Source organism: Epinephelus lanceolatus, chromosome 1 (genome assembly GCF_041903045.1).
Source record: "Epinephelus lanceolatus isolate andai-2023 chromosome 1, ASM4190304v1, whole genome shotgun sequence".
NCBI classification, from domain to species: Eukaryota; Metazoa; Chordata; class Actinopteri; order Perciformes; family Serranidae; genus Epinephelus; species Epinephelus lanceolatus.
In genome coordinates, this window is record NC_135734.1 from 46,873,949 (window position 1) to 46,884,880 (window position 10,932).

Below are 10,932 nucleotides of genomic sequence, written 5' to 3' on the forward strand. Positions count from 1 at the left end.
CACTTCCGCGGGCGGTGCGGCCCTGGCGTTTATGCAGTGCGTTCAGTGCAGAGGCCAACGCACACTCGCAAAGAGGACAGCTGCAATGCTGTTTTTTTTTCCTCCACAATCGAATATCAATTTTCACATTCGAAGGTCCATTTTTTTTTCAAATTCGAATTTAAATTCGGATTTAGAATATTCGTTGATAGCCCTAGTTTACACATTAGACTTTACCAGATTTTTCAAGTCAAAAACCAGTTAACATAAGCTCTGAGTGCAGCAGAGCTGATGATAAAGGTGCTAGGTGTGTGAGAGAGACAGAAACAGAAGGGGGGGTGAAAGAAGGTGGAAGGTGGACTATTGCACAGTGTTTCTGTAAGTTATTAATAAGTTACTCTTAATGCTGCTTTGTCACTTAATGACCTGCCCACCCAAAATATACAATATTTTCTGGCAAGTTTACCCGAACCATCACTAGTCACCACTAGTAACTACGGTAAAAGTGGGTAATCATTTCTGTTCACTTTTTTTTCAGTGGCTAAAATCTTTTTTGCTGTGGCGACCGTCCACAGCAGTATATTGATTAGCTTCTGTGCCAGTGGTTTGGTTTATCAAAGATGCTAGCAAAGCAACACAGTACACAAAATAAGCACAGCAGATACGTCAAATAAGTCGGACCACCATGTTTAACTATATATCTTTAAATGGTACAGTTAAGGCTCAAACAGAGAACAGACACAAACAAGTCAACCAATTTCACATATCTTCACAATTCAAAACATCTGCCAGTTGTCTATATGGAAGTGCAAGCATGATATCACTGGGATTCAGTCTATGGGCTGGTGAGCTGCATCAGGTGCCTTCAAAACAATTGCAAAAAACCACAGCATGCTGAAGAGAAGAACTGTGTCACTTCCAACTTCAGTAATATCTGCCAAGCAGAATAACTGGTTATTGTTCAGTTCAAGGTTTTGAAATTTCCTTATATCACATGTTATATAAAAGATAGACATATTGGTCACAAATTCTACTTACGGAGGCGATAGTATGCTTTAAATGAAGTGCTTGTCAGAAGGAGAACAGTGTCTGAAACCCTGATACCTCTCAAATGTCAAAACCGAGAGGCTGTGGCTGACAATTCTTGTAACTTTCCAAAACCGACAATCTGACAAGCACGACCGCTGGACACAGCGACTGGCCAGCCATGCAGAGGTGAGACAGTAAGCTGGATCTGAGCTTCCCTCACAAGCTCTCTCAGACAACTTCTACTGTCAGTTTTCTTGTGTGCAACCCAGTGGAAAACCATGAATGCCTTTGAGGACACACTGTCCAAAAGTATGCACCCTTATCCTCATTTGTACAATTCATCGCATCTGGCCCCTCTCTGTGACAGCAGGCTGTCTGCCTGTCTTTTGAGTGTGGCCTTTGGAACAGGTTTAGACACTTGTGCCTATAGATGTGAGCAGATGACACTTTTTATGAACTAGTTTATTTCAAGCAGAGCTACATTTATTTTTAGTGTTGCCACCTGATGGCAGTACAACTCAATATCACAATAAGCACAGTCTGACACAATATCACCTTATGAAGTTGCTAGGGCTAATGTGTAAGCAAAGAAATGACTTTTTACCAGCCCATTCTCAACCCCAGGGTGTCAAATACTGGTGCATTATCAGGCCCTTGGCATGTGATTTTGACACGTTTTGTGTCTTTATGAGATTCACAGGGTTTTCAACGAACTCCAGTGTATTGCAACAATACTTGACGCTGAGAGCAACTGACATAGTATAAAGAGTAAGGAAGTCTGCGAAAGGCGGGAGGAAGGGGAGGTGGATGTTTCTATCAAAACCGGACTTTCACCCTGGAGACCAAAGTTAATGACCAGTGTGGGTCAACAGTGTTTCAGTGTAACATTATGCAATATATGTATGGTCGTCATTTTAACTCATTTTAACCCAAATTATCATCTTTTTTTAAGTAGTTTTGTTTCCTAAACCCTGCCATTTTTCAACATTAACCATATATTACATTAGTGAGCTGCAGGAATGAGTCCTAAAACACGGAAAGGAGTCTGCATTTTTGCAAGTCAATAGGTTTTGGTTAGATGTCTGAAATAAGGTCTGTGGTAAACACGAGTTTAGAGACTAACATATGTGGTTCTACAACAGAAAATATGTCTGTAAATACCCCACTCATGAATTTGGAAGCCTTTACCTGTCTTAAAAACGGCAGTTCCTGGCTAAATGAGACTACAGAATGCCATCGTGCTGAACATGTCTTCGCAGCCTCATTGTGGCGGCAAGTCAGGCAACCATGATGCAGTTTGTTTATGGCCTGCTGTGGTTTTTTATTTCTGGCGATTACATTTGCGCCATTTACTAGCAGACACAAAGCAACAGTAGCATTTATTTGAGTTCATGTTCCTGTTTGCCTGAATGCAATATTCATTCTCTTTGTAGCTCTGGTTTGGTTTCGACAAACCTCAGATAAAAACATCTTGTTCTCTCGACATTTCAGATAACAATTGACTTTTTCCTTATCTGAAGTCAGGGTCAAAGGACAGAGGGTGTCATATGCTGTACAGACTCTGGAGCCCTTGAGGCAAATATGTGATTTATGATATTTTCAAACATGAATAAAACTGACTTGACCTGAGAGCATGGCTACCGAGCTGGCAATAGGTCTCTGTGATCTGTGGTACACACAGTCATTTGATCTGTTAATACAGAAAAATACCAACTAGTGATGCTTTAAGTCTTCAATGCCATTTAGTATTGAAAAACAGAACTATGTGCCTACGTCCTCAGGAAAGTCACATCCTGTAGCTCCGCTGTCACACTCATCTACTGCATGTTCCCTAATTCAGTCCCAGTGGAGCTTCAGTGTACATCGGTGTGACTTCACAGATGAGGGGGTGGAACACACTCTTCTTCATTTGGTGATTGCGGACTAAAGAGAGTGTTCGCCGGCACAAACTGAACTGCCCTGAGGCATAGGAAGAGCAGATCTGAATACACGTGTTCTTGTCAGTGGCTTCAGGTGCAGACTTATAGACTGCAGTCACAGCATAAAGACGGCCAACACACAAACGATCACAAAACCACATACTGTCGTTGTCCTTGAAAGTATTGTGTTGTCTCTCTTTCTCTAGCACACACACACACTCAGGTTTTACACACATGCCATGCAGTCTGAGCTGTGGGTTGGGTGCAGAGTCGGTGTCAAGAGCTCAGCTCAATCCTGATGCGTCATCATGTTCTTTATAGACTTTATAAACAAGAAGTGTTAAGTTGACTTTAAAGGTTCATCCTCGATCTTGGAAATAGCAGTTTGACAGATTGTGCTTTTCACCACACGGTCCACTTACTTTGTGTTTCTCAGCGTTTGGACTTCAATATATGAACACAAACAGAGCAGGGACCTAAATACACTCAGCTACAGGAAGATGAAACCAGCACAAAGGCCCTGATGTTATCAGACACTCTTGATGTTTGCAGTGAGGCCTGAGACTCTACATTTAACTGAGGCATAATGTGTGGTACAAAAAGTTTACAAAAGCACACACAGACAATCAAAAACTAGGTGCTGGACAAGTGATCATACAAGAGACAGAAACCAGCCCCACCTTTTCTTTAAATTTTTCTCTCCTTTTTTCGTCTTGACATCGCATGACATTAGGGCTAGGCGAAATAACGACTATGTACAATATATCAATATATATTCAAGCATAATATCATTTAGACAACACTGTTTATATCAATATAGGGTTAAGTTACATTACATAACACATACCAGTGTGCATCTCTCCTCTCTCACACTCTCCACACAGCTCTGCCTGCATTTAATCTGTTTCTTAATTTACTTAAAAAAGTCAAAAAATGCAGCGACAACACAGACGTTTTATATACAAGACGTATATAACGAGGACAAAGTGTCTCTCGCTACCTCCCTCCCTTGGCCTCTCTGTTGATGCTCTGTACAGAAATAAGATTAACAGCCTAAATAAATATAAAAAAAAAATTAATCATTTTCCAGCAACAGATTCATTCAAAAAGGACATGGAAAACATCTTTTTAACTCCCCCAAAAAGATTTTTAATTGTTCCAAACTACAATGGATTTAGACCTACTTGATACTTTTATAGTCTTGTTATAGTTTTGTGTCCTGTGCTGCAAACCTTTAAACCTTTGCAGCTCCAGTGCTGTGTGCAGAAACGTTAATGTGCAGCCCTGCCAGACTATAGTATCTCAACTACAGCACCCCCACCTAACCTTCATAGACTGATGAGCATACCAGGAATAACTCGGTACTGTAACTCCTTCATTTTTCATAGAGCACCATCATTAAAATTCCAATTTGTCCAATACTTTAATGACTAAATAAGTGCAAAACTAGCTTTTAAACATATAAACCAACACTAGACATTAAAAACCTTCAGTTAAGTCCATAAGGACAAACTGCCCCCACAAAATGACCACTTGTTTATCAGTCATGCCGTTTTACCTTAATTTCGTGAAGAAAATGTTTTGCTCGTATGCCTCAATTAAAACGGCGCTTCAACAACAGCAAAACTATACAATAACATCAGCTTACAAACTCTCACACAACTCTAAAAACTGAACACAAAGCCTCTTCGAAGCCAGACTTCAAAATGCATGTGTTTGGGAAGTACTGAGTACACCAGAGAATAAATGCGACTTGGATTATACTGCACAAGTTGTGTGAAAGTTTGTAAACGGATGTTTTGATATAGTTTTGCTGCTGTTAAACCTGGTCCCAGTCAATCAATAAATCAATATGTTCGCCATTTTCCATGGAGCTATGCAAGGAAAAAGTTTTCTTCACAAATTCAAGGTCACACAGCAAAACTAACCGATATACAAATTATCATTTTGTGGGTGAAGTGTTCCTTTAAGCGACATTCAACTTGGAACAGTCCAGTTGTTTTAAGCTGCACAGACCACAACAGGACACTACAACTCCCCGCTGAAACCCTGAGTCAGCAGCTCGCTCAGCTCAGGCAGGTTCTACTGCAGTTAAAACTCTCACCACTCCTGACTGTTTTTCTCGGTTAGACGCATAAAAATAACAACAAACAAACAAGTACATACTTATATAAGTAGGTAAATATGTGATTAAAACATAAAAAATACCATCATTATCATTAACATACCAGAATGCTGCAATAGACATAATATTAAACCCACATGTTCTCTCTTAACTTGAAGCAGAGTTAGGATAATGGATACTACAGGCTGATATCCAACTAATACTAAAAAGGTGAACCATACATACAGCTTGATTGACTCAGCTTAAGTGTTGTACAGTAATAGTTATGCACACACAGCCTCATACAGCCACTGTTCAAACCCAGAGGGCTGTTCGGTGGAGGAGTGTGACCTCTTGTGGTTCTTCAGTAGAGGTGCAGTGCAATTTGTCCCACTGCAATATACTCTGACTTGAGTCACTGATCCGTGGGCCATCAGCATTACAAACTGCTGACTTCATCAAATTAACACACATGGACACACTCAAAAACACCTTATCCTTACTGCAGTGCTCACTACATGCATTATTTGATACTCACACACCCTCATCTACTCCCTCTCTCACACACACACACACACATTCATGGGCACTTCTTCTGTCAAGCTCTCTCTGTCCAATTTGCTGCCCAATGACCAGATGTTCCACAAAGGACAAATTAAAATTAGAGGAGAACTTTGATGACGCACACTGAACAGCTGTACTTTCTCTTTCTGTGCACACAGTATGTTTCCTCACCAAACAAAATGGACTCACATTTGCTCAGGAACAAGATAAGAAAAGGAAACACAACACGTGACGACAGTGAAAGGACCTGCTGACACAATAACACAATGCAACAAATAAGGTAAATAAGCAGAGTGCTTTTGATGACAAATGTGCAGGTCAGCAGAAGTTGTGAAGTTCACAGAGCCGCAGCAGAGATGCAGTGTGGGCAAAAAATACACAAAGAACTAATGGTACAGATTTTCTTTCAGTGCGACTTTTCCCACATGGATCATGCCATGTTGGGGGGGAAGAAAAAAAAAAAGCTTTGGATTGTTTCTACTCACAACAGCTGCAGCACTGTGATAAGCTGGAATAGAGTGAAACCAAACAAGAAGAGTGTACTTGGCTGTGATTTATTTGCAACTGAACAGCTTTTTAAACCATGACCCTCATATACTCTGTTTGTTACAGAGGCCTATTACCTCAACATTCACAGCCTTGTAGTTTCATCTATCTATCTATCTATCTATCTATCTATCTATCTGGGGCAGCAGTAGCTCCTTGGACTTGGGACAAAAGGACTTGTGTTGGGAACCAGAGGGTCATCAGACTACTAGCTGGAGAGGTGCCAGTTCACCTCTTTGAACCTGCCCTTAAGCAAGGCACCGAACCCTAAATTTCCCCTCGGGGAAAGTATATCCTCTTCTTCTTTTAAATGGCACTCAGAATGAAATTTAAGACTTATTTCTAGAGTTGCACCGATACCAATACCAATATCGGAAATGCCTCCGATACTGCCTAAAATGCAGTATCGGGTATCGGCAAGTACAGCCTATGACCAATCCAATACCACGTAATGCCTCACGTCATTACGCATACGCATGCTACAGGCAAATGAAACGGAAATGGAGCAGAGTTTAAAAAGCATTCTACTGTAGTCTTTAAAATGACTTTTTTACCAAATTGTGTGGCTGCACTTTAACCTGTGTCTTGATCTGTGTCAACGCTGGATAATAATAATTAAAAAAGTTTTATGGCATTCATTCTACTATTATGTATTTATTTCTTAATATTTTACATAGAGTTTTAGGAGTTGAGACATACAACAATTCATATCCCATCCATTTTTATTTTACGCGCCAGGATCAGATCGGTACTCGGTATCGGCAGATACCTAAGGTTCAGGGATCGGAATCGGTATCAGGAAGGAAAAAGTGGTATCGGTACATCTCTACTTATTTCTGACACCTTTTCAGACACCACAGTACCTCTGCTTTCCTAACCCTACCTTCAAATGTTCGGGGATCTGTTGCTGCTAACCCTGGTGCTACTTCTGGAGACGTGGGTGAAGGCGTGACAGGTAAAATGTAATGCATGAATAGGTCCTGTTAGTGCATGTGTGTGTATCTCGGGCATGTGTGTATATGACAACAGAGTGGGAAAAAAATTAATTTCCCCTCTGGGATTAATAAAGTATGTCCTCTTCTTCTTTCTTTCTTCATGCATCTATCCATCTATCTATCTAAAAAGATCAATATGAGCGTGGTAGAGATGACTTTAGTAGCAGTATACAGTACTATGGACGGGGAAGAGCATGTCGAATATTCTGCTTCTCTATGGAGTAGAAGAAGGCCTCTTCCGTAGATCTTGCTCTATGTTTATTTTAGCTGATCCAATTCTTGTTTTTTTGCTGGGGCACAGCCATAGCCCCATGGACATTTCACTCTAAAAACTGGACAGTCGATAGGATTAATTCTGGAGGGAGATAGGACAGTGCTTTCACTATAGATCAGCAGTGTCAAAAGTGCGGCCCATGGGCCAGAACCGGCCTGCCAATCTGGCCCACTAGATAACCAAGAGGTGCCAGATTTCATGAGCAAGTGTTGCCTATGTCATGCAAAATTCTGCTCAAGAGGCTCTTCCACCCTGACCAGAGTACAGTCACCTGATATAACAATAAATACTTACTGTGCCCATGTTTAAAGATATTGAACATTGTGCAAAATATTGTCAGCAGCTTCAGCTCAAAATAATCTGTGCCTGGAAATGTGTGGATAAATGCACATGTACTGACAGTGAGAAGTAGACTGACTGAACTTTTCTTAAGACATCTCAGGCTGTTCATCTGTTTTGTAAAATGAGGATTACATACAGAGTGTGCCTGTAATTCTTTACACAAAAAAGGGGAACATATTGGAGGTGATGGTACTTATAGGTTATTGTGCCATGGTTTTATTGGTCCAGCCCATCTGAAACCCCTGTGTTAGATGTTCCTTTTGCTGCAAAACAACCATAGCTATTCTTGTTTTTATTTTGGTGGGAAGAAGGCATTTACTACAACTATCTTGCTTATATCCCCTGAGCCCATCAGCCACATATCTACCAACACACCGCCTCAGCACATAGTGATACTGCTACACCAAACCTCACCACAACAACCATGAACAGAACATGAAGTCACTCCAAAATACATCACATCTTTCAAACACTAAACATCTCTCTCCAGCATTGTGCCATGCAGCTGAGTTACAAACACAATCAGAACATTTCTGCACCACTGCAAACACTATTGGTGGGCCTACACCACACCACATCAGAGGCACTGTAAGCTGTCAGTCACTGACTTACCTGTACAAGTGTCTGCACCTGGTTTTCTTTGCAGCAAAATCCCGCTTAACCTCTCTGGAGTCCAGTTCGCGAAGAAAGTCACCCTCAGTGGACAATAGCGTCAGATGACTTAGTGTCTCCTAGTGCTGTGTTTGACATGGACAGGTCCCCAGGTACACTTTGTCTCTATAAGCAGTGGCATCTCCCAGATGTATCAGTGTCATTATGGATCACCTGGTGAAACGTTACTCTCAGTGTCAACTTCGGCGGTCTCCTCAGTTTGCTGATGCGGGGGGCGGTGCGCTGTCCCTCGGTGTCTTGAGCAGCAGGTGACCCCGCTGGTGACGCACTTGTTCGGCTGTTTCCAAGTCAGAGTCGGGGTCTGATGGAGACGCTATTTGCTCTTCTTCACAGCTGGCATTTTCCAATATAAAGCTCTACGGGTCTGCCTCTTAGCTAACGCCACTCTTGCACCAACAGTAGAGCTAACAGCAGCTAGCTAGCAGTTTTCCGGTACCGTTAGCCGAGTCTGACCACTTACACCTCGCGCTTCGACACTCTGAGACTTTCTAAAAAAAAATCCTGTTAACATTGGTATTATTTTAAAGTAACTCCTATTTGTATTTTTTGGGACCCCTTTCCGTTTCACCACCCCTCACAAAACTCCGTTATCCCGCCATGTTTGTTTGTATGTTTTTACAATCGGTCAAGAGGTCGCCCGAGCTCCTAACGGTCCAACACAAACTGACCAATCAGAGTCAAGAGATATCACCTGGCAACAAACTGGCCAATCAATACGCGCGATTCATGACCTTGCCCCGCCCTCGCCCAGTAAATATCACTTCATTATAATAGCATTATATTTTCAGGATATCAGAGGTCTGAACCATGAAGCAGGAGTTTTCTTAATTAATTGATTCATTCATTCATTCATTCATTTATCTATTTATTTATTTTTATTTATTTACTCATTTGGATGCTTTTTATGCACTCTAGCATCGCATTTTACCGTTAAAACGTTTTATAAAGTTTATTTTTCAACGTTAATTATTAATTGTGATGTTCATCAACCATTGTTTATTCAGGGAAAACGGCAATGAACTGAGTTCACATTCAATGGGCTAGACGGATACAAATACATAATTGCAATAAAGTGATAAAAAAAAGTCCATAAAAAAAAATAAGTAGCAGCAATGTCTATCAAGAATTATAAACAGCAATAAAAACAGTAAAAAGACAAAAAAGTTAAATAATTAAAAATGGAGTCTGCCATAAAGGACAGATACATAACAACAACAATAAAAACAGTAATATGTATAAAATCATGTGTGTCAATTAACCAAAGCAGCAACACTGTAAAACAACCATATCATCCAGCATATACTTGAAATGATTCACCGATACCTACCTGTCCAATTTCAATACTTCTTGCAACTTGTTCCATTTACGTGGGGCGAGAAAACCATATAGCTAATTTACCGAGCTCTGTACTGATCTGAGGGCTTTCAAGGGAAATAAATCCTGTGATCATGTGCAATCATGTTAAACATATTAGCAGCTGTTAGTAATTAGTACTGATTAGAAACAGAATACTTTGCAACTACTATCATTAGATTGAAGAGAATTTTGAGGTATGTGTACTTGAGTACTTACATTTGATGCACCTATCCCAAAGGGAATCATTGTACTTTTTACTCCACTACATTTATTTGTCTGCTTTAGTTACTTTGAAAACTTAGATTAGTAATATAAAAATACAACCAAGTAGTAAATCATGATGCATAATTACAAATTAAACTACCCAGCAGTAAATAAAGTATTTAAAATGAGCTCCACCTTTACCAGCTGCAACATTACAGTTATTACCTGCTCTCTGTCTTGCACGCAGTCACACAAAAGGTGCTGTTTGAATGACCCAAACATGTATCCAACATATCATGTTCTTTTCAAGGCCTTTAATAAATTAATGAATTATTATTATTAGTCTGATCATCATTAATTCCATGTTAATAAAGTTTGGTATTGTTCAGGGCTATTTCTTGTCTTCTCTGCAGATGAATTTATCACAGTGTTCTCTTACTAAAATAACCCACACAGTGTCAGTCAGTTCTCGTTCTCGCAACATTTCAGTCAGATAGACCTCATCAGACATTAACTAGGCAAATTTCACTCTTTAGTTACAGTATGTAGCAGAAACAGCCTGGCGTTACTTTTAAGTGTTTTATGTGATATGGTCAGAGTAGGTCCTTCATATTCCAACTAAATAGCAAAACACTCACTACTACTTATTTCTTACGGTGATATCCTAAATCTATGTCAGGTATTGGATCTCTTGATATGTAGAAATAGTCTGGAATATCTACAGGTTGCCATTACATGATAAGGTGCTGTGCTTTGAACATAATATTCCTGTAGAAAGTTTCTACTACCGTTTCATCTCATATCACATGAAGTAAGCGCTTCGATTCATGGTTCTGATGATGTGGCTCCTAATTAACAGCCCCGCCTCTTTCACATGAACGTGCTCTTGGCTGGAGAGGAAACCCAGAGATGACTGAGCCAGTTGATAACCAGCTTTGTAGTACTGAA